We start from the raw sequence: 25,641 nt of genomic DNA on the forward strand, positions 1-25,641 counted from the left end.
ACAGCAAATAAATTAATGAATATTGTTCCCATTGGTTAAATTTTTATTTTTATTGATAATTTAAACTTAGTTTTCTCAATTTTTGTGGGTACATAGTATCTGTTTATATTTATGTCATATATGGCATTTTTTGATACAGTCATATAATTTATTAATCAGATCAGGGCAAATGAAGTTTCTATCAACTCTAGCATCTATCTTTTGGACTACTAACCCATTCTACACTTTTACTTACTTTAAAATGTACAATTAAATTGCTATTGACTACAGGGTCATTTTTATGAGTATCATAAAAATTATTTACAAGTATAAATAAAATCCTGAGTCTTAAAATTCTGAGTTCTGTTTAAACATTTTTAAAAATTTATTACGTATTTTTCTTCGAACATGTGGTGTCTCTCTGCCTGCAAACATACAGAATTTTAGTTTTGATTTACATAGAGTTAGCTATGCACATATGTTACTCTAAAAATAAACCTTAGGTGAAAGAAAATTGCAGGTTAAGTATGTTTGTGTGAATATGAGTTGGTACCTATTTTCACAAGAACAAAGCAATATTGTAACAAAACAAAATTTTAATAAGTGACTTATTAACTGAAATTGAAAACCTTTAAAATGCTGAAAGTAAATCTATACTCTGCTTTTTAAAAAATTCATTACTGTAAAATCTTCTGACTTATGGTTCAGAATCTGTCCATGAAAATTTTCTGTTTTTCCTTGCCTAATACTCATGCTAAACCTATAATTTTCTTGTCTCATAATTTTTTCTTTTATAGTTTATGAGGTATTCATTATGTGAGCTGTTGACTAATAATGATTTTTATAAAATTAGTGCACACAAAATAATTTTTAGATATATTTCCAAAATTGTATATTATATTTTATTTAATTAGGACATTCACTTTGTTCTTTTCATTGGAGAATTCTACATAAGCCTATATTTTTTAACTTATTTTGTTCTCATTATAATTGACATAAGTATATTTATTGAGCCAATTTGTTCAGTTAAGAACTAGGGATGCTTCATAAGTCATGATTTTTTTATATATATAAATGCAGCAAACAAACATGACAGTGCTTGCTGTGTAGCAGATGCTCCATCATAAGCCATAAATATTCCTGCTAGAGATAGTTTGTAAGTTCAAGTCGGAGAGGGAAAATATCAATAGTGAAGAAATAAGATTGATTCTTCATGTGGAGATAATATATTTTTTCCATGCTGCGAAGCTAAATATTGCTGAACTTAAAGAGAAATTCTGTTTCTCTTATTTCCTAATTATCTTTAGTTTTGTTTGTCTTATTATGTGTCTTCTGTGGATTCATCACAGCTCTTCTCCTTCTTTTTCTATGTGATTGCTACAGTTTTCTCACTGTTGTCTTCATGCCATGTCATTTTACATGGTACTTTGTAGGTTTTGATGAGAAAGTTGGTATTTTTAATGTACTCAAAAATTTGTTTTAATTAGAAAGTTTGCTTATCAATATAACTTTCAGATCAATTAAGATAAAAGGCATACACTGTCCACAGATGAGAGGATTAAATAACTTAGCATTGTTTTTTTCTGTCTGTAAAAGGAAAATTTAATTAAATTCTTACACGAAGTGTGACACATTTAATATTTGCTGGAAAATACATCTTAGAAATTAAACTATTAAGAATTAATGGTAAGTGAGGAATTTTAAATTTAATGTTCTATGATATAGCACAACACATAATTATTTATTTATTTATTTATTTATTTATTTATGAGACGGAATCTTGCTCTGTCACCCAGGCTGGAGTGCAGTGGCGCGATCTCGGCTCACTGCAACCTCCGCCTCTTGGTTTCAAGCAATTCTCCTGCCTTGGCCTCCCAAGTAGCTAGGACTGCAGGCACCTGTCACCACACCCAGCTAATTATTTTTAGTAAAGATGCAGTTTCATCATATTGACCAGACTGGTCTCGAACTCCTGACTTCGTGATCCTCCCTCCTCAGCCTCCCAAAGAGCTGCGATTACAGGCGTGAGCCACTGTGCCCTGCTGAATCCTTTATTTTTAAGTGTGAATGTTAAAGGTTGCAAAATAATAAAATGACATCTGTGGATTTGAAATTCGGAATATTTCTTGTCCATATTAATATTACAACTCAGAGGAATTTCACTCTCTTGTGTGTTTTTTTAGTGAGTGAAGATCAGTCTACAGTTTATATTCTTACTCACCTGTCGTCAATTTCTTGGTCATTTTCTCTGGAAAAATTTTGGAGATTATGGCAACTTTTAAACTATTTTGTGTTATTTTTTATGCAAACTTGTTTATTGTTTTCCCAGAGTGGCCAGTCAGAAGTCTATAAGCAACACCTGCCCTTTTAGTGTCTTTCATACCATTACTATCTGTAATAAAGAAATGTGTATTTATTTTGTAAAACATAATATTTGGAAGTATATATAGATCGTCAAATGCTTAATTCTAGGTATGTTACCTCACATAGTTAACATTTTTGTGACAAGAGCACATGACATTGTCAGCATCTTTCAAAACTACAAATACCTTATTTTGATCTATAGTCACTATGCTGTACAAAAAAAAAAATCTCTTAAACTTATTCTATTAACTATAATTATGTATTTTTTGATCAACACCTTTTCAAACCCTCCTTTCTCCTAAATAACTTGGTGTGTGGTGGTCACCACTTTACTTCAATAAGATTAAGTTTTTTAGAATCCTTTTGTAAGTGAAATCATGAAATAATAATCTTTGTGCCTGGCTTATTTTGACAAATATAATGTTTTCCTCCAGGTTAATTCATGTGATTGAAAATAATAAAATTTCCTTCTTTAAAGATGAATAGTATTCCATTCATCTTTATATGTCATGTGTATATGCCATATAAAGTGTGTATATGCCACATTGTCTTTGTGTACTCATTAAATGTTGAAACCACTGATTCTATATTTTGGTAATTATGAAGAGTGTTGCAAAAAACAAGCACAAATGTTTCTTCATTCTGATTTCGTTTGTTTTGGATATATAACCAATAATAAAATTATATGGTGGTTTAATTTTAAATTTTTTTGAGAAAGCTTTATTTTGTTTTTCATAATGACTGTCCTCATTCACATTCAAACCAACAGTGTGCAAACATTGCCATTTTTTCACACCTTGACTAACACATTTTTAAAAATAAGAGTAATTCTAACAGAAATGAGTTTATACAGTTTTTTTTGCTTTCCTTTCCCCGATAATAACTTATATCGAGCATTTTTATGTATCTCTTGACCATATGTATGTCTTGAAAAATATTTAAGACTTTCACTCATTTTAATCGTCTTTTGTCATATAGTCGTTTGAGTTTCTTATGTATTTTTGATATTAACCACTTGTCACATGTATGATTTGCAAATATTTTCTCTATTTTTTTAGTTATCTCATTTTGTTGATTGTATCAGATTCCATGCAGCAGCTTTTTAATTTGAACTAATCTATTTCTCTTTTGATTTCCTGGGATTTTGAGGTGAATTTATTTTTTAATTTTTTTATTTTTTGAGACGGAGTCTCGCTCTGTCACCAGGCTGGAGTACAGTGGTGTGATCTCAGCTCACTGGGTCCTTCATCTCCCAGTCCAAAAGATTGTTCTGCTTCAGCCCACTGAGTGGCTGGGACTACAGTCGCATGCCACCATGCCCAGCTAATTTTTGTATTTTTAGTAGAGACTGGGGTTTCACCATGTTGGCCAGGCTGGTCTCAATCTCTTGACCTCGTGATCCGCCCGCCTCGACCTCCCAAAGTGCTGGGATTACAGGCATGAGCCACCGCGCCGGCCAAGGTCAAATTTTTTTAAGTCACTGCAGCCTAGAACTCTTGGGCTTAAGATGTCCTCCCTCCTCACTCTCCCGACTAGCTGGGACCACAGGTACAAGCCTGTGTGCCCAACCTGTTGTTATTACTTTTAATGCCTGCTAGTTTCAGGGGTGCACAGAGATTTAAAGGGCACATTTTTCCAGGGTTTAGGCATAACATGAGCACTGGGAATGAAAACGGTCCTACAGGGAAGGCAGTGCCCAGGAGAATAGAATCTGGGTGTGGGTGTTACCACTCCCTTTCTCAATTTGATTCTTTCTTGTTCTTTGAAGAGAGAGAGTGACAGCTAAAGAGAACTTGGGCTTGGGGTCAGAGGGTCTGATTTTAGGTCTGGAGTCGATCTCTTAAAGGCTAGGTGAGATTGACACTATATCCAGCCTCTCTTCTGCAAAATGAGAAAGGTGAGTCTGGATGAGCCCTGAGGTCCCTTTCAGTCTTTTTGTTTTTCATAGGTTTTGGGGAACAGGTGGTATTTGGTTACATGAGTAAGTTTGATGTGTTTTTGTTTTGTTTTTTGTTTTTTTGAGATGGAGTCTCGCTGTGTCACCAAGGCTGGAATACAGTGGCGCAATCTTGGCTCACTGCAACCTCTGCCTCCCGGGTTCAAGCGATTCTCCTGCCTCAGCCTCCTGAGCAGCTGAGATTACAGGTGCAAGCCATCATGCCCGGCTAATTTTTGTATTTTTAGTAGAGATGGGGTTTCACCATGTTGGTCAGGCTGGTCTGGAACTCCTGACCTCGTGATCTGCCTACCTCGGCCTCCCAAAGTGTTGGGATTACAGGTGTGAGCCACCGTGCCCGGCTGAGTAAGTTTGTTAGGGGTGATTTGTGAGATTTTGGTGCACCCATCACCCAAGCAGTGTACACTTAACCCAATTTGTAGTCTTTTATCTCTCACCTCCTTCCCAACATTCCCCTCTGAGTCTCCACCATCCATTGTGTCATTTTCATGCCTTTACATACTCATAACTTAGTTCCAACTTGTGAGTGAGAACATACGATGTTTGGTTTTCCATTCCTGAGTTACTTCACTTAGAATAATAGTCTTCAGTCCTATCTAGGCTGCTGTGAATTACATTAATTCATTCCTTTTTATAGCTGATTAGTATTCCATCATATATATACTACAGTTCCTTTGTTTGCTCATTGATTGATGGTCATTTAGGTTTGTTTCACATTTTTGCAACTGCAAATCATTCTGCTATAAACATGCATGTGCAAGTATCTTTTTTGTATGATATCTTTTTTTGCTCTGGGTAGACATCCAGTAGTGGGATTGGTGGATCAAATGGTAGTTCTACCTTTAGTTCTTTAAGACATCTCCACACTCTTTTCCATAGTGGTTGTGCTAGTTTAGATTCCCACCAGCAGTGTAGAAGTGTTCCCTTTTCACTGCATCCACATGAACATTTATTATTTTTTGATTATTTGATTATGGCAATTCTTGTGGGAGTAAGGTGGTATCACATTGTAGTTTGGATTTGCATTTCCCTGATTATTAGTGATATTGACCATTTTTTTTCATAGGTTTGCTGGCCATTTTTATATCTTCTTTTGAGAATTGTCTCTTCGTGTTTTTAGCACACTTTTCAATGAGATTGTTTTTTCTATGCTAATTTGTTTGAATTCATTGTAGATTCTGGATCTTAGTCCTTCATCAGATGTATAAATTTTGAAAATTTCCTCCCACTCTGTGGGTTTTTGTTTATAGTTTTAGGTCTTAGATCTTAGATTTAAGTCTTAGATCCATCTTGAGTTGATTTTTATATAAGGTGAGAGATGAGGACCCAGTTGTATTCTTCTACATGTGGCTTGCCAATTACCCCAGCACCATTTGTTGAATAGGGTGTCCTTTTCCCACTTTATGTTTTTGTTTGCTTTGTGAAAGATCAGTTGGCTGTAAGTATTTGAGTGTATTTCTGGGTTCTCCATGCTGTTCCGTTGGCTGTTTTTTATACCAGTACCATGCTGTTTTGGTGACTGTGGCCTTATAGTGTAGTTTGAAGTTAGGTCGTGTGATGCCTTCAGATTTGTTGGTTTTGGTTAGTCTTGCTTTGGCTATGCAAGCTCTTCTTTGGTTCCATATGAATTGTAGGATTATTTTTTATAGTTCTGTGAAGAATAATGATAGTATTTTGATGGCAATTGTGTTTAATTTGTAGATTGCTTTTGGCATTATGGTCATTTTCACAATATTGATTCTACCCATCCATAAGTAGGTATATATTTTCATTTGCTTGTGTCATCTGTAATTTCTTTCAGCAGTGTTTTGTAGTTTTTCTCGTAGAGATGGTTCACCTTCGTGGTTAGGTATATTCCTAAGTAATTTTTTTTTTCTTTTTGTGCAACTATTATAAAAGGGGTTGAAGTCTTAATTTGATTTTCAGCTTGGTTGCTGTTGGTGTGTAGCAGAGCTACTGATTTGTGTACATTGATTTTGTATTCTGAAACTTTGTTGAATTTATCAGTTTTAGGAGATTTTTGGAGGAGTCTTTAGTGCTTTCTAGGTATACAATTATATCATCAGGAAAAAATTACAGTTTGAGCTCCTCTTTACCAATTTGGACGCCCTTTATTTCTTTCTCTTGTTTGATTGCTTTGGGTAGGACTTTCAGTACTATGTTGAATGAAAATGGTGAGACTGGACATTTTTGTCTTGTTCCAGTTCTCAGAGAAAAATGCTTTCAACTTTTCCCCATTCAGTATTATGTTGGCAGTAGATTTGTCACAGATGGCTTTTATTACATTAAAATATGTCTCTGGTATGCCAATTTTGCTGAGGGTTTTAATCATAAAGGGATCCTGGAATTTTGTCAGATGCTTTATCTTCATCTATTGAGATAATCGTGATTTTTTGTTTTAATTCTGTTTATGTGGTATATCACATTTAGTGACTTCTACATGTTAAACCATCCATGAATCTTTGGTATAAAACCTACTTGATTATAGTGGATTTTTTTTAAATATGTTGTTTGATTTGGTTAGCTAGTATTTTGTTAAGACCTTTTGCATCTGTAGGCTGGGCCTTGTGGCTCACACCTGTAATTCCCACACTTTGGGAGGCTGAGGTGGGCAGATCACTTGAGGTCAGGAGTTTGAGACCAGCATGGCTTACATGGTGAAACCCCATCTCTACTTTTTATATATATATATATATATATATATATATATATATATTTTTTTTTTTTTTTTTTTTTCTGCAGTTCTTGGTTAGAATGTTCTGTAAGTATCTGTTAAGCTCATTTGTTCTAGGGTATAGTTTAAGTCCATTGTTTCTTTGTTAACTTGCTGTCTTGATGAACTGTCTAGTGCTGTCAGTGGAATATTAAAATTTTCCACTATTGTGTTACTGTCTCTCTCATTTCTTAGGTCTAGTAGTAATTGTTTTATAAATTTGGGAGCTCCAGTGTTAGATGCATATATATATTTAAGATTGTGATATTTTTCTGTTGGACAAGGCCTTTTATTATGATAAAATGTCCCTGTTTGTCTTCTTTAACTGCTATTGCTTTAAAGTTTGCTTTGTCTGTTATAAAAATAGCTACTCCTGTTTGCTTTTGGTGTCTATTTGCATGGAATGTTTTCTTCCACTCCATTACCGTAAGTTTTATGTGAATCCTTATGTTAGATGAGTCTCTCAAAGGCAGCAGATAATTGGTTGGTGAATTCTTATCAATTCTTCAATTCTGTATTTTTTAAGTGGAGCATTCAGGCCATTTACTTTCAATGTTAGTATTGAGATGTAAGGTACTATTTTATTCATTGTGCTGTTTGTGGCCTGAAAACTGTTTTTTTTTAAATTGTATTTTTGGTTTTTAGGTCCTGTGAGATTTATGCTATAAAGAGGTTCTGTTTGATGTGTTTCAAAGAGGTGTATCAATATTTTGAGCTCTTTTTAGTAGTTCTTTTAGTGCTGACTTGGTAGTGGCAAATGCTCTCAGCATTTGTTTGTCTGAAAGAGACAGTATCTTTTCTTCATTTATGAAGCTTAGTTTTACTGGATAAAAAATTCTTGGCTAATAATTGTTTAATTTTTCTAGCTTGTAGGGTTTCTGCTGAGAAATCTGTTCTTAATCTGATAGGATTTTCTTTCCAAAGTTTTAGATTTCTCTTTCTCCTCAGCAACACCAATTATTCTTAGCTTTGTTCACTTAAAATAATTCCAAACTTCTTGGAAGCTTTGTTCATTTTTTCTCATTCTTTTTTTCTTTGTTGTTGTTGGATTGGGTTAATCCAAAAACCTTGTCTTTGAGCTCTGAACTTCTTTCTTCTGCTTGCTTGATTCTATTGCCAAGACTTTCCAGAACATTTTGCTTTTCTCTAAGGGTGTCCTTCATTTTCTGAAGTTGTAATTGTTTTTCATTTATTCTATCTATTTAACTGAAGATTTCTCCCCTTATTTCTTGTATTTTTTTTTTCTATTTCCTAAATTGGACTTCACCTTTCTCTAGTGCCTCCTTGATTAGTTTAATAACTGACCTTCTGAATTATTTTTTCAGGTGAATCAGGGATTTCCTCTTGGTTTAGATCCATTGCTGGTGAGTGTGATTTTGGGGGAATGTTAAAGAACCTTGTTTTGTCATAATACCAGAATTGTTTTTCTGGTTCCATCTCACTTGGGTAGGCTATGTCCAAGGGAATGTCTAAGTGTCAAGGCTACTGTTCAGATTATTTTGTCCCATGGGGTATTCTCTTGATGTAGTACTCTCCCCTTTTTCCTATCAATGTGGCTTCCTGAGAGCCAAGCTGTAATGATTGTTATCTCTCTTCTGGATCTAGCCACTCAGCAGGTCCATCAGGCTCCAGGCTGGTACTGAGGGTTGTCCACACAGAGTTGATGTGAATTGAACGCAGGTCTCTCAGCTGTGGATATTAACACCTGCTTTTGTGGAGGTAGCAGATGATAAATTGGACTCTGTGAGAGTCCTTAGTTTTGGTTGTTTAATGCACTATTTTTGTACTGGTTGGCCACTTGCCAGGAGGTGGTGCTTTCAAGGGAGCATCAGCTGTGGTAGTATAGGGAGAATCAGGTGATGGGTGGGGTCCTAGGATTCCCAAGAATATATGATATTTGTTTTCAGCTACCAGGCTGGGTAGGGAGGGAAGATCATGTGGGGCCATGGGTAGGTGTGTTTGAGCTTAGCCTCTCCTTGGGCGGGGCTTGCTGCAGCTGCAGTGGGAAATGGAGGTGTGGTTCCCAGGTCAATAGAGTTATGTTCCCAAAGGATTATGGCTGCCTCTACTGTGTCACGCAGGTTGTCAGGGGTGTGGTGGAGAAGGGGAAAGCCAGCAGTTACATGCCTCACCCATCTCTCATGCAACCCAAAAAGCAACACTCATTCCCACCGTGTTCCCCACCCCCAAGAGCACCAAGTGTTCTGCCAGGCAGTGAGGGAGCAGAGCTAAGAGACTGCCCCTGGCCACTAGTCTCCCAGCTGCAAAAGCAGGCAGGGCTTTTGTGCCTTGCTGCCTGTGGAGTCTGCTCACCCAATTCACACCCTTTCTGAGTTTCTGGTCAGGAGACTTCAAGTTTGGTTAGAATTGTTAGAAAGTTCAGCTGGAGGTTTCCTTCTCCCTGTGGTCCTTTCCAAGTTCCCCTGGCAGCCCTCCCCGAGGACCCCTTTGAGGCAGGTCTAAAATGGCTTCCCAGAAGAGTCAGAGAGCCCACAGGGCTTTTCCTGCTTCTTCTACCTCTGTATGTAGCTCAGCTCTCTAAACTGACTCAGCTCCAGGTAAAGTCAGATTTCTTATTCCATGTTCTAGAATTTCAGGTTCCCTAGTGAGCGTATGTGTTCAAGGGCAGACTATCCCTTTTTCCCACTTTCACATCTTGAACACTATCAATATTTTGGCTGTCTGCCAGGTCCTGCAGGAGCAACTTGCTTCCTTCAGGGGGTCTTCACATTCTCTCAGCTCTCCTGGTTTATTCCTGCAGTACTTCTGGAGCAAAAGTTAATGATGTGAGTCTCCACATACTGCTCTGAGTGGGAGCTGCAATCTAGTCCTTGCCTCCTGTTCACTATTTTTTTTTTCCCAAAAAAGGGTTTTTAAAATTTCTCTTTATTTCTACTAATTTAGAAAATTCAAAGCTAAAAATGTTAGGTCAAAAATAAAAAGTAGCATTGTATGAGAGGGTGTTGGGCCTAATGGTTAAGATTGAAACTCTGTATTAGGTGGTTCCTTGCTGCCTTCCAGTTTTGCCATTTATGGGCTGTATGACATGAATACAGTTTCTTGATCTCTCTGTGCTTGACTCTTCAGCTCTTTACTGCCTAAATCTTAGGGTTTTGGTAAAATTAAAGCAGTTAATACAAATATATGTGCCCAATAAGTCCCTAGCACATACTGAGTGTACAGGAAATTTATTCACTCTTATTTGTTGATTCTTTTAGATCATGATTAACGTTAAACCAAAAAACAAAGTGGCCACATCAGTGCTTTGTAACCAGTGTTTCTTCTAGTCAGTCTGGGGGTATAATAGTAGTTGAATGTTTTAAATACTATCCTTTTAAAAATACATATATTAATAGTATTTTCACTGACCAATCAGATAATGTACATTATGGGTTACAATGAGATATTTGAATATATGTATGTAGTATGAAATGATTATGTCGAGTTAAATAACAACTTGCTTACCTATCATTTTTTGTGGTGAGATACTTGAAATTTACTCTTAGTTATTCTAAAATATACGTTATTGTTTACTATAGTCACCCTGCTGTGCAATAGATCTCAAAACCTGTTTATCCTGTCTATTTGAAACTTTGTATTTTTTGATCAACCCCTCTCTGTTTCCTTCCCACCACACCCAGCCTCTGGTAAAGATTATTCCACTTTCTACTTTTTTGAGTTAAACTTTATTCTTTTTTTTATACAAGAGTAATTAAAAAAATAAATATGTATTTGAATAACAAGTTTAAGTTCGAGCTGCAATGTTGGCAATGCAGGTTTTTGCCACAGATCACAAAAAGCGTGCACAAAAACATACTGGCACAAAGGACAAAATAATGCTAAGAATTAGGCTAAAAAGCTGCTGATTTTAAGAAAACAAAAGGCCTAAAATCACTATACAAAATATAAAATGTATTAAACACTACCATCCACAGAACAGTCTTTATTATTGATTATATTTAAAAATTATTTATATGTTGAATTGTAAATGAGTATTATACATGAACCTCCATTTGGAAGGCAATTCCTTATAGCACTATAGAACATTGCAAAAAGTATCCTTTTTTTGCTATCAATAAAGAAAACAGTTAGTGGGATTACTGTAAATATCAGGAAGGCTACATAAAAAAAAAGAAATAATATTTCTTTTTTGTCTTCAAAGTGTCTTCCAAGGAGCGAAGCACTTGCCGTGTTGAACCAATGCACTACTGGAGAATGTTCTGGGTCCGAGATGCTCTTGAGAGACAAGACTAGGCTTTTCAAATCAAACATTCAAAGGAATCATGCAACCTTCTTATGACTGGGATGCCATCATGTGCCACTGACCAATGCTGTCTCTCCAGAAAACCATTCAAGACCCTTAAAAAAAATCAAACTTATATGATAAATATACGTAAAATGAAGACACCAACTGCTATTTGACACGACTACTGGTTATGTCTGTGCTATGTGAAAGCACCTTTAAAAAGAGCCTATGTGGCAAGAGATAAGTGTCGAAAGATTCAAAATGAGTCATCAGTATTAGATAACAATATAATTCTTAACTCAGATGCTGCCTCAAGATTAGGTGCATCTTCAGTTAATGTAACAAGAAAAAAAGGCAATGGATTTTATTTTATTAATTGTATCCACTTACAAACTGACCTAAGGTCACCCGATGTGTAGATATAATGAGATTTTTGTTGCTTATAGTCTTTAATTGAAGTGACGATAACGGAAATAGATCTATTTAAAAACAAAACCAAACAGCTATTTCTGTCTAGATTAAGAGGTGGCCCCAGGTGTGGGATTCACATTTTGAGTGGCCACTTGTGGTGCAATCTTGATGATCCAGGGTTTGTCTATGATTCTGGCTGTGTGGTTGCCCTTCTCTACAATCCCAATAATCATGCTTGGTGGCCTTCACCACATCTGGAGGACTTTATCTCTGCACAGAACCGAGCTGCTTGCTCACGTGGTAAACAGATCAGAAGGCCGCCTGTCCTGTTGAGCCTCCCCATGTTCATCATCACCTTCTGGTAGGCCAGCTCTACATCTTCTTGGGTGACCACTAGTTTAATCTTATTCCATTTCTCAGGAATATCCAGCCACTGGTGCACAGTCACTGCCACCTGTGTCCCCAGGGGTTTTGTCAACACCAGCACGTCCCCTGGCACTGCATTGTCTGGCATGATAAATTCACTGGGCTGGCAGACAGTGGTAGCGACTCCTCCCAGGACAATCCAGGGGTTTAGTACTGTTTGGCTGCCTGTTACAGATGTTCCTGTTTATTCAACTGCATCTTTAAAACCTTGGATAATCAGAAGCATCACTTTATCTCTTTCCCTGTCGATCATTTTATTATTGACTCTAAGGAGCATCAGCATATTGCCACATTCCGTGACCCCCATTGCATAGAGGTCACTGAGGACATTGGCACATGCTATCCTGCCCATCATATAGGAGTAGTCTACGATCAGGTAAATGTAATCTGTGATTTGAACCAAGGAAAGCCCACTGTGTCTCAAAGGAATGACACAAGTATCCATTCCAATGCCAAGCCTTGGCATAACGGCTTCCAAAAATTGCTCATCTTCTTGGAAGTGGTTCGCCTGTAAAGATTTCAGCAATTTTTGCAGGATATCTTGGGGCACTTTGCAGCCTTAAGTTCAGTGAATCTGGTTAGCCGGAAGCTTTTGTCCAATTTGTAACTTTCCAGGTTAAAGGACTCCCGGGTAGACATGGTTCTTGGGCCCCGCTCTCCTCACAGCTCATCCCCTCCCCTCCCTTTGCAGGTTGGCTGGGTTCTTTATGGATCTAGCGGCTTGCTTTGCACCCCGAGTTAAACTTTATTCTGTGTGTGTGTGTGTGTGTGTGTGTATGTGTATATATATATATAATCATGTAGTATTTGTCTCTCTGTGTCAGGATTATTCCATCTAGTATGATGTCTTCTAAATTTATCTATATTGTTTCAAATGATGAAATTTACCACCTTTTAAGGCTGAATAGTATTTCATTGTGTATCTATACAACATTTATTTTTAAAAATTAAATATATTGATCAAAAAACTCGTGCTATAAAAGGGCATTTCCATCTTAACATACTAGTGTAATTCAGCATATACATATCTTATTAATTGTTAATTTGTACTGAGCATTAACTATAATACTATTGTGTTAATAAATTTAATTCTCACAGTAACTGAATAACATAGGTGTTGTTATTATCCTCAGTTTGCAGAGAAAGAAACAGAGCCAATATTAAAACACAGGCAAATGTGTCTCCAGAGATAACAGTCCTGAGTATAACAATAAAAACCATCTTTAATCGCTTGAACCTGGGAGGTGGAGGTTGCAGTGAGCCAAGATCGAGCCACTGCACTCCAGCCTGGGTGACAGAGTGAGGCTCTGTCTCAAAAAAACAAAACAAAACAAAAACTTCTTTAACCAGAAAAAAAATAATTATTTTTAACTCTCACTTTTAATAAAAATTAACAAAAATTGAATAATTGGGTACATTTTCATTGTTTACTGTTTTTGTGAATGTATAAAATGGTACACAAAGAATAAGCCAGAAAGAAGTTAATATTTTTAGAGGATTCTACTATACTGTAATACAATATTGAACTTTAAACACACACACACACACACACACACACACACACACACTTCTTTTCTTTTTTTTGGAGACAGAGTCTCACTTCATTACTCCAGCTGAAGTGCAGTGGCAGGATCTCAGGTCATTGCAACCTCCATTTCCCAGGTTCAACTTATTGTCCTGCCTCAGCCTGCAAAGCAGCTGAAACTACAGGCGCACACCACCACACCTGGTTAACTTTTGTATTTTTAGTAGAGATGAGGTTTCACCATGTTTGCCAGGCTAGTCTTGAACTTCTGACCTCAAGTGATCTGCCCACCTCGGCCTCCAAAAGTGCTGAGATTACAGGCATGAGCCGTCACACCTAGTCATAATATAAATATTGCTTGAATGCAAGAACGCTTATGTAGATATTTGCTCTTAGATTAACATGATAAAAGTAACAATTAGAAAAAAAATGAAATGGGATAAAACTAGTCAAAACCACATCTTTTCAATGGCTTGGCATAATTGACATGCTTTTTGAAATGGCCAGATTCCTGACAAGAAGCAAAGAGAAGATTTAGACTTTGGTCTATCATTAAGTTTTTTATTTTTGGAGTCTAAATTCCTGGCTAAAGGATTTGAAGAGGGCATTCTTTAGGTGGCTACCTAGGGTTTTCAAGGCAATACAAAGATAAATTTCATAGGTAGGAAATGGATACTATATACATACATTGCTCTTCTCTGATTTGCTTTAACATTAAAAGATTGAAGAATGTAAATCTAATCTCTCAATTTACAATAAATTAACAAAGGATTTATTTTTCAGCCAAGCAAATAATTGTATTGAATTAATAGGTAACAAATGCCATTAGCTGACAAAATATAGTATGACTAGATTCAGTAAGTATGTAGCCATGTAACTAACAGTCCATTAAATTAAGACCCTTATAGGTGCGTGTGGACATCATTTCTGTGCAATGTGATGCACCTCCACCTAGCACCTTCTTCTGCCTGTTTACGGAGATACCAATTTCCCCTGAGTGACTCAGGGTGAATATTAAAAATTGAGAATGCTGTGTTCAGAGGGATTACTAGGAACACATTATAAAGAAATTCTACAAATCTTACTCTGCCTCCCAAAGGCTATTAGTAAACAATTGTTTTTTTACAGTGCTCAATTGAATTTATGGAAAATTTCAATATTCCTGGTAAGTCAGAGACACTTAAGTGTCAACAAAATTTCATAATATATACATGAATGAGATAAAGTCTTCTTAGTTAAGAATTTTATTTTATCAGTAAATTTAGAGAAGAATAAAAAAAACAGTCCTTTGGGCACATCAGTACCACCCAAACAAGTGCATTTTTTCATCATCGTTAAAGTAGCAATAGCACCACATGCTTTCCAGGGACCAGGTGGCCTGTTTCCCACTGATATAAAGTGGAGAAGGCATTGAAATAGCGAAGGAGGGTGATACAAATTGGATACCTGTATAAAATACAATTTTTAATAAAAAGCATTTGATGTTGTAGAACTATAGATGAGACTGTTAGTATGAGGTCACAATATTTTTACTTCTTTTGACAGAATAACTTCACAATATTCTTATTTCAAAAAATATTCCTTTTTCTGCTGTATATTGCCTGGCTTTTGGTCAAATATTACCTGAGCTCCATAGAAATCAATAAAACGGATCTATATTTTGCCACAAGCATTTTATTATTGATGCATGTGCTTATTTTGCTTAAAATACATTAGCTTTTCATGAAAAATCTACACTTTTCTTTCAGGGTTTTGTTTATTGCTGAGAAGTGTCCTGCCAGAAAACTGCTGTTCTCAGCTCTATTTACGTTGACTACTAGTGAGTGGAAGCGATGTGTGGGTAAAAAGCAAATGTGTCTTTTCTGCATCTCTTTGTTAATTTATTCACAGAAGAAAGAGGAGGATGCAGATAGAAGATGAAAGAAGAAATGATTACTAAAATATCATGAGGAAGTCTTTTTATCAAGGAAAAAACCATAAGGGATAATGTGAGAAGAAAATATATTATTTTGCTAAGCCTCTGAAATGTCAGTATACAACCTGCATTGCTTTAACAAATACATTATTCCTTCAGTTTTGATTCTTCAGGATATGTTTCAATTCCCTAGTGAATCAAAACTACAAGGAAAATAACATCTGTTAAGGTAACAGATGTAGGAAAGACCCATTATGTTTGGCCAACATCTTTTCCACCCACAGTTGCAGGCAATCATTATTCTACTCTCTGCTTCTATGAGTTTGATTTTTCTTTTACACTCTGCATAGAAATGAGATCTTTTTAAAAATTTTTTTCCAATGCTGGCTTATTTTACTTAGCATAATGTCCTTTAGGTTCATTAAGCTTTTTGCAAATAACAAGGCTTTCTTCTTTTTAAGGGCTGAATAGCATTCCATTGTGTAAATAGACCACATTTTCTTTATTCATTCAACTGTTGATGACCATTTAGGTCGATTCCATATCTTGGCTATTGTGAGTAATCCACTTTCTTCTTTCTTTTTCATTTTTTATATCTTCTTTTTTATTTCTAGCGCAGTGGTGCGATCTCAGTTCACTGCCACCTCCACCTCCTGGGTTCAAGTGTCTTCTGTCTCAGCTTCCCAAGTAGCCAGGATTACAGGCACACACCACTACACCTGGCTAATTTTTGTATTTTTAGTAGAGATGGGGTTTTACCATGTTGGCCAGGCTGGTTTTGAACTCCTGACCTTGTGAACCACCCGCCTCGGCCTCCCAAAGTGCTGGGATTACAGGCATGAGCCACAGCGGCTGGCCAACTTTGTTGTTTTCAGTGATCCTCAGATATCTTCCATTGCAGAAAACTGTATTTTATTAGTTATTATTGTGTTTTTGGACTCATTTACATGGGATGAGTCCTAAGAGACTCAGTTTTAAAAAGTTTTTTTGGTACCTTAAGGACATTATTTATCTTTTGTAACCTGTTCATGTCTATGTCTGTTACTTGCATCAGGCAATGACTCAAACAATTCTCAAAAAACGGAAAGTATATTTCTCTTAAAGTTGGCTTATTAAGGGACTATGAGGTGATCCAATTCAATGAGAACCGAACTAGACCTACTAAGATCAGTCAGGACTATCAGAGAATTTTTAAAATACATTCACCATTAACCCTGAGATAATTGTGAATCCCAAGTTTTACCCTAAGAAAAATTATTGCAATGTAGTAAAGTTGACTTTGTCTTTAAAAAGAAAGAGGAGCACAATGAGATTTCCTGTGACCAGTTGAAGTTCATAAAGTTTGTCAAAGAATTTCACATACATAGTAAATCTTCTGATAGCATTTAGTTCCAATCACAATAAATTGTACTTGTCTCTGACTTCTATAATCTCTTCTCTCTTTAAAAAACGGTATTTTCTTTATAAAAATAGTGATTATTGGCTGGGCGCAGTGGCTCATACCTGTAATCCCAGCACTTTGGGAGGCCAAGGTGGGCGGATCACGAGGTCAGGAGTTTGAGACTAGCCTGACCAACTTGGTGAAACCCCATCTCTACTAAAAATACAAAAATTAGCCAGGCCTGGTGGCACGCAACTGTAATTCCAGCTACTCAGGAAGCTGAGGCAGGGGAATTGCTTGAACCCGGGAGGCGGAGGTTGCAGTGAGCGGAGATCATGCCACTGCACTCCAGCCTGGTGACAGAGCAACACTCTGCCTCAATATAATTATATAATTATAACATCCTAAGTATGTATTTGTTGGGTACACTGTCATATTTTTATGTTTATGCTGTAAAATGTTTAAATCAAGCTAAGTAACAAATTCATTACCTCACATACTTATTATACTTTTGTGACAAAAACATTTAAAATCTTTTTATACCAATTTTGAAATATACACTGCATTATTATTTATTATAGTCAATATTCTGTGCAATTAATCATTGAATCTTATTTCTCCTAAGTGAAACTTGGTCCACGTCCATCAACATTTTTTCTTTCTTCAACCACTTCCTCCCCAGCCTCTGTCACATTTTTTACTTATACTAAGTTACATTAAGGCCATTAATGTAATTAAAGAAATTAAATCTTTTGCTATGCAATAATGGTATGAACATAAATAATGTTAAATAACTTTATTAGAAAGTTTGACTAATTAGGCATATAAATAAATGGGCAGCAATTTTGGCCAGTAAATAAAAATATCCATTCTTTTCAAACACCAGACAATTATTTTAAATGGAAAGGTTTCAGGCCTAATATATGTCGTTGAATTTATGAAAGCAGAAACCCAGGAGGTAGTATTTTCTGAGCATTGTAAATAACAATGAAAATTATTGATGAAAATGAATTCAAGTAATATGTAGCCAAATAGAAATCTCATTAAAAAATTTAAAAGTACTGGATGCACCAGCTCATGCCTGTAATTCCTGCACTGTGGGAGGCCAGTGCAGAAGAATTACTTGAGCCCAGAAGTTTAAGACCAGCCTGAGCAATATAGTGAGACCTCATCTCTACCAAAAAAAAATTAATTAATTAATTAATTATGACATTTAAGGATCACTTGAGCCTAGGATGCTGAGGCTGCAATGAGCTGTGATCCTGACACTGCACTTACCTGGGTGACAAAGCAAGATGGTGCCTCAAAAAATAAAATTTTAAAATTAAGTTCTTAATCAAATGGAAAATTTAAACTGAGATCATTTTTATTGATTTAGAACAGTGCTGGCCGGCCGCAGTGGGTCACGAATGTAATCCCAGCACTTTGGGAGACCAAAGTGGGTGGATAACCTGAGGTCAGGAGTTTGAGACCAGCCTGACCAACATGGAGAAATCCCGTCTCTACTAAAAATACAAAATTAGCAGGGCATGGTGGCGCATGCCTGTAATCTCAGCTACTGGGGAGACTGAGGCAGGAGGATCACTTGAACTTGGGAAGTGAAAGTTGTGGTGAGCCAAGATCGCACCATTCCACTCCAGCCTGGGCAACAAGAGTGAAACTGTGTCTCAAAAAAAATAAATAAATAAATGAAGAAGAAGAAGAAGAAGAAGAAGAAGAAGAGGAAGAAGAAGAAACAAAAGAAACGTGCTAATGAAGAAGCATGGTGATCAAAGCCAAAAACTTGAATTTAGGTCAGTAATTTTGCCAGCATTGTCTTACTGATACAGAAAAACAGTATTCTGGCCATATGTAGGTATTATTCTCTACAGTTAAGTACATTTACTTCAGATATTTGTAAAAATATAAAATCAATTTTTTAGTATTAAAAATTATGGTATATTGAGGAAAGAATATGTTCTAACTGATACGACTTGAGATTTCTCATGAGATGCTATTGTCTGTCACACAAGAAAATTGTAAAATAATTTCCTCAGGTATATGCTGTTGATATTTGTGCATTTTGGAAAGATATTATGTATTCTGAAATCTTTAAATATAAAAATATTTTACATGCTAAAATTCTGAGAAAGTTACAAGAACTTTAAAAATCCTTAGTAGAATATTAAGAAACATATGAGAACTTTCCAGGTACAAAAGAAAACCAAAGGAAGAATCCAGAAAGTAATTAAACTAAGAAGCTAGTGCTCTTCTTAGATACGGGTGAACACACAAATAACAAATTTCTGTGGGTTGTCCAACTTGCCATAAGACAAATGAAAAAATAACAACATAGGGAGGGAGGGAGGGATAACATTCGGAGAAATACCTAATGTAAATGACGAGTTAATGGGTGCAGCACACCAACATGGCACAGGTATACATATGTAACAAACCTGCACGTTGTGCACATGTACCCTAGAACTTAAAGTATAATTTTAAAAAACACCCTAAAAAATAAAATAAAAATCCTTGTCTACAAAAAATAATAATAATAATAACAACATAAGCTAACTGCAGACATTGCAAACATGATATCTTTCACAAGTGAGAACCAAATTACAACTTATATTACCCACAGTTACAGGACTTAGGTTTAAAATATTTAATCCAGGCCGGGCGCGGTGGCTCAAGCCTGTAATCCCAGCACTTTGGGAGGCCGAGACGGGTGGATCACGAGGTCAGGAGATCGAGACCATCCTGGCTAACACGGTGAAACCCCGTCTCTACTAAAAATACAAAAAAAAAAAAAAACTAGCCGGGCGCGGTGGCGGGCGCCTGTAGTCCCAGCTACTCCGGAGGCTGAGGCAGGAGAATGGCGTGAACCCGGGAGGCGGAGCTTGCAGTGAGCTGAGATCCGGCCACTGCACTTCAGCCTGGGCGACAGAGCGAGACTCCGTCTCAAAAAAATAAAAATAAAAATAAAAAAAAATAATAAAATATTTAATCCAAGACAATGGGGGAAACAGAAAATATACTAATAATGTGAAAAGTACAAGAAGTTATAAGGGTGACAAGTCACATTTGTTTGTTTTGTGTGTGTGTGGGTTTTTGTTTTGTTTTGTTTTTTGTTTTGTGAGACGGAGTTTTGCTCTTGTTGCCCAGGCTGGAGTGCAATGGTATGATCTTGGCTCATCACAACCTCTGCCTCCTGGGTTCAAGTGATTCTCCTAACTCAGCCTCCCCAGTGGCTGGGATTATAGGCACCCACCACCATGCCCAGCTAATTTTGTATTTTTAGTAGAGATGGGGTTTCTCCATGTTGGTCAGGCTGGTCTCCAACTCCCGACCTCAGGTGATCCGCCCGCCTTGGCCTCCCAAAGTGCTGGGATTACAGGCATGAGCCACTGTGCCCAGCAACAAGCCATATTTGAAAAACAGCCAGCCTTTCCCCAGGTGGCCCGCATCCGCCGATTCCTCCTTCCTGGTCACTGCATCCTTGGCTGGCATCAGAAAAATAGCTACAAACTTCCTAGTACATGAGAAGATCTGGTTCGACAAGTTAAAATATGACAATGCAGAAAGGAGATTCTTCGAGCAGATGAACAAGGCTGTGGCCGGTGCCTCCTACCAGGAGAACAGCACCAGCATGATCCTCCATGACATTGCGAGAGCCAGAGAAAATTTCCAGAAATCCCTGGCCAGAAGCTCAGGCCCCAAGCTCATGTCCCGGGGCCTCCAGCGGACCCAGCGGAAACAACAATGAGCTCGTCTTCCAGATCACCAGTCTGGAAGTGGAGAACCAGAGCCTGTGCAGGTTGGTGCAGGAACTGCAGCAGGCCATTTCCAAGCTGGAGGCCCAGCTGAACATGCTGGAGAAGAGCTTGCCTGGGCACCACAGCCCCGCAGACCCAGAATGTGTCTCTCATGAGCCAAGTGGAGCCAACTAAGAAGCCAGCCAAACCAGCAGAGGATGATGAGGACAATGACATTGACTTCCTGAGGATAGGCCCCCAAATCTGGTCATAAATTGGCCCCCAAACTGGCCATAAACAAAATCTCTGCAGCACTGTGACACGTTAGTGATGGCCATGACACTCACCCTGAAGGTTGTGGGTTTACCAGAATGAGAACAAGAAACACCTGGCCCACCCAGGGTGGGAAATCTGCTAAAAGGTGTTCCTGAACCACAAACAATAGCATGAGCAATCTGTGCCTTAAGGACATGTTCCTGTTGCAGATAACTAGACAGAGCCTAACCCTTTGTTTCAGCCCATCCCTTTGTTTCTTGTTTTAGTTAATCTATGATCTGTAGAAACAATGCTTATCACTGGCTTGCTGTCACTAAATATGGGTAAAACTCTGTTCAAGGCTCTCAGCTCTGAAGGCTGTGAGTCCCCTGATTTCCCGTTCCACAGGCTATATTTCTATGTGTGTGTCTTTAATTCCTCTAGCACCACTGGGTTAGGGTCTCCCCGACTGTGCTGGTCTTGGCATTGCCCTGTTTGCCAGTGACAATGAGGAGGAGGACAAGGAGGCCGTACTGCTGCGGGAGGAGTGACTGTGGCAGTACACAGAGAAAAACGCCAAGAAGCCCGCACTGGTGGCAAGTCCTCCATCCTGCTGGATGTCAAGCCTTGGGATGCTGAGACTAACATGGCCCAGCCGGAAGCTTGTGTGTGCTCCATCCAGCTGGACCAGCTGCTCTAGGGGGACTCTAAGCTGGTGCCCGTGGGCTATGGTATCCAGAAGCTGCAGGCTCAGTGTGTGTGGAGGATGACAAGGCGGGGACAGACTTGCTGGGGGAGGAGATCACCAAGTTTGAAGAGCACATGCAGAGTGTCGACATTGCAGCTTTCAACAAGGTCTGAAGCCTTAGTGTGTGTGTGTGCGCGCACGCGCACATGCTTGAGGCCCTGCCATGATTAAAAACTGAGACCAGCAAAAAAAAAAAAAAGAAAGAAAGAAAGAAAGAAAGAAAGAGAAAAAAACAGCCAAATGTGAAGGAAACAATTGAAAATATAATCAGTCTACTTAATATACAACATATGTGTGAAACATTAAATTAGTCTGAGCTGATGAGAAGATTAGTGAACTAGAACACGAAGCAGTAATTAATTACTGTAAAGACAAATAAAAGGAGAAAAATTATATTAATAAAATCTAACATATACATGTATGACAGGGAGAATGAGATGGAGTAAACAAGTCTGATTATTTTTATAGAATACATTTTCAAAATCAAAGTCAATATTTGGAGTTGGTGACTCATAAGTTTCTAAAACTGAAAAGCAGACATAATTGCTTCTCAGCCTTTTGGCTAAAATCAAGTGAAAACCAGATATAAGTGCTTGAATTCAAACATGCAGTGTGCCAAAAAGAGAAAAATAGCAAAATTAATTCCTTAAAAAAATAAATTACTTAAAACAGGCTGCATAACACCAAGTAGAAGAAAAACACTACAAATCTGTGAGAGGAATAAAGATAATTTACAAAAACGAAAGTAAAGTTTTCAAACCTTGTGTAGAGCCAAAAATCAGAGAAATAAATGTTAAAGGAGCTGAGAGAAATCATCATTAAAGTTAGAAATGCTTGCTTACATTGCAATATTTTTAACACAAATGAGTAAATTAAAATATTTTCAAAAAAAACCCACTGGTTTGGTTTTCAATAGGATTCTCTTAAAAGCATACCTCATAAATTTTTTTTATTATTATTATACTTTAAGTTCTAGGGTACATGTGCACAATGTGCAGGTTTGTTACATATGCATACATGTGTCACGTTGGTGTGCTGCACCCATTAACTCATCATTTACATTAGGTATATCTCCTAATGCTATCCCTCCCCCCTCCCCCCTCCCCCCCCCCCCCCCCCACCCCAAAAATATTTTTTGTATCTAAAGTTAAAGAGAAAATGAAAAAGTACAAAAATTGATTTGGAAACTGGCATGTTCTTTCCTCAGGATTTTAGGTAACCAGCAGTCTTTCACTCTCCTACAACACTCTAGAGTTTAAAAACTATTTTTCTACCTATCTTTTCTCTGATCTTTATATCCCGTGAGGCTCTGCAAAATAGAGGCTTGTGTCCTATTTTGCAATTCAAAAAGCTGAGGCTCAGACAAATGTCACACAGAAAGTTTGGGACAGAACTGGGACTAGAACCCAGGACTTGAAAAGTAGTGCTCTTCTCATCACTAAAGCAGTCATAGGGCTAGGAATACATTAAGACAACAAAAGATAGAGCACTGCTTAATACATTCAACCAAGGTGAGACCAGACCCACCCCAAAATGCGAAGCAACTCCAGGGCCCTGTGGTAGAGAATTCAAAGTGGAGGGTGATGCTTACATCTGCATATCTGAGCTCCAATACAAATGCTGCCACTCAGCTGCAGAACCACACTTTCTGAGCCTCAGCCTTCTCTGCTATAAAATGGCACTACAAAAGGCACCAAAAATCTCAGGATGAGGGCCAAACAACATCCTAAAACAGGAGTGCCTGGAGGGAGTAAAGTACTCATTGACTTTTGGTTTAAGTACATGGATAATATGCTGTGTTTCATTGTGTCTTCTCCATGGTGCCTAGTTAATGACTGTAGATTCTGGGGTCCTCTAGTCAATCCTAATGCTATGTGATAGAGGGATGAATGGATATAGATGGGTGGATGGACAGGTGTGTGGATGCATGGACGTGTGCTCAGAAGAGCAGAAAGAAGAAAACAGGGAGTCAAAATGAGAATGTAAAGATGATTGAAGGATCAGGATTGATGGAATACAGGGACAGTCTCCAGTCCTCTTGCCCTCACCAAGCCCTACCACCATCTGCCTTGGGCAACAGTGGCACATGTTCTATATGACATCCCTGGTCACCATGACACTGCTGCAGAAGGTGCTGTAGAAATGAGGCTAATAATGGCTCATTAGGAATGTGCCAAGGGCCAGCAGAAAAATAACCCAACACAATGAAGCTGATGTGGACTGTCTTCTCATCTGCCATGGCTGCCTGGCCAGGCCCTAGACTCTCCACCCCTGGCAGAGGGAATGCATGTCCATCCAGCAAAAATACCCAGACAGGATCACAGGGAAAGATGAAGCTCTAAGATTGCTGCAAATTGAGGCTTAAATGTAAAGAAAGAGCAAGAACACTTTAGTTCTGGACCCAGTCCCTAAGCGCACAAGCTCATCATGGTTGGAGGCAGAATGGTTAAGTGAACAAGTGCACCCACCCACCCACCTTCACTCCTCACCCTCTTGTTTTCCCATTGGGTCAAGCAGGACTAGAATGCCTGTATGAATCTGAGTGAGAGAGCATGCAGGGGAAGGAGAATGAAAGCCTTTGATATCACACCACAGTGAAGCAGAACTAGGTAAATGCACTACCCTGCACCTTCCAACCCGGCAAAGAAGCATACAATTCTGCAGCCGGAAGATGTTAGCATGCTGCTGACAGATTCCAGGATCCCACAGTCTGGCATTTCAAAGTCCAGAATTTTAAACTCTTCAAGGACATATGAGCTTCCAGGGTTCAGGCATAATTGATGATACTATTACTAGATGGTGACTATGCACATGGCACTGTTCTTTTTTTTTTTTCTTGAGACGGAGTTTCACTCTTGTTACCCAAGCTGGAGTGCAATAGTGCGATCTTGGGTCACTGCAACCTCCACCTCCCAGGTTCAAGTGGTTCTCCTGCCTCAGCCTCCCAAGTAGCTGGGATTACAGGTGCATGCCACCACACTCGGCTAATTTTTGTATTTTCAGTAGAGACGGGGTTTTGCCATGTTGGTCAGGATGGTCTCGAAGTCCAGACCTCAGGTGATCCACCCGCCTTGGCCTCCCAAAGTGTTGGGATTACAGGCGTGAGCCACAGTGCCCAGCCCAAGGCAATGTTCTAAACATGTTGCAGCTGTTAACTTATTTAAGATACCCCCCTCAAGGCAGGTGCTACTGTCCTTACAGTAAAAAGGAAACTGAGCACAGAGAAGTAACTTGCCTACAGTCACAGAAATGGAAATAGCAGAGAAGTTGAGATGTGAACACAGAGTCTGTGTATCTAGCCACAGTGCAAAACTGCTTAACTGCAGCATGAGGTTATGAGTCCAGGCTCTGATGGTGAGGCAGGTTACCTGGGTTTGGATCTTGGCTCATCTACTGTGGGGCAACATGGTCTTGATCAAGTTCCCTTCCTTTGTTTCAGTTTCCTCCTCCATAAGATGGACTTAATAATAGTATCTCCTAGGATTGGAGCCGTCTTCAGGCTTAGCCTTTCTGGGTTTCTCTGTTTTCTTCCCACTCTGTGCACCATCCAGGACTACTTTAATGAGTTTCTACCCATGCCCCACCAAGGGTTTGGTGAACTAATGTTTTCAGGGTATAAATGGCTGATAACAACTTCCTCAGTTTCTATGGGGCCTAATCTAGGACGATGCCATCATAAGATGGCGCCTGAGCCTGCCTCGCGAATGGGCATGCACCAGTCTCAGGGCACCAGGAGACAGCAGTGAGCCACAGCTCGCATCACAGTGAACACCACCTTTGCCTGGCGACTAGTCCCTGTGGTTTAGCAGAAAAGGAGTCTTCTGTGGAGGTGTGTCGGAGATGGACTCTAGTCTCTCTTCTCTGGGGGATCCACAGGATAGTCCCATGATCCTAGTAGAGTGCAGTGGTGAGTCAGCCTGAAGAAACCTCAAGCAGAGCCCCAAGGATACACCGCAAAATCCATAAGGATGGGGTCTCACACCTTCA

At 38.3% G+C, this 25,641-nt stretch overlaps 1 protein-coding gene and 2 pseudogenes across 1 annotated transcript in view; 1 reads left to right on the forward strand and 2 right to left on the reverse strand.

The window, feature by feature from the left end:
• LOC126950211 (zinc finger protein 680) overlaps positions 1-25,641 on the reverse strand; it is a 473,756-nt gene that overhangs the window by 333,666 nt on the left and 114,449 nt on the right. The gene's annotated exons all lie outside the window — the stretch shown is intronic.
• On the reverse strand, positions 11,778-12,885 carry LOC126950226 (selenide, water dikinase 1-like; annotated as a pseudogene).
• On the forward strand, positions 18,670-21,833 carry LOC126950911 (elongation factor 1-delta-like; annotated as a pseudogene).

Source organism: Macaca thibetana, chromosome 3, assembly GCF_024542745.1.
Source record: "Macaca thibetana thibetana isolate TM-01 chromosome 3, ASM2454274v1, whole genome shotgun sequence".
In the NCBI taxonomy this organism is placed as follows: Eukaryota; Metazoa; Chordata; class Mammalia; order Primates; family Cercopithecidae; genus Macaca; species Macaca thibetana.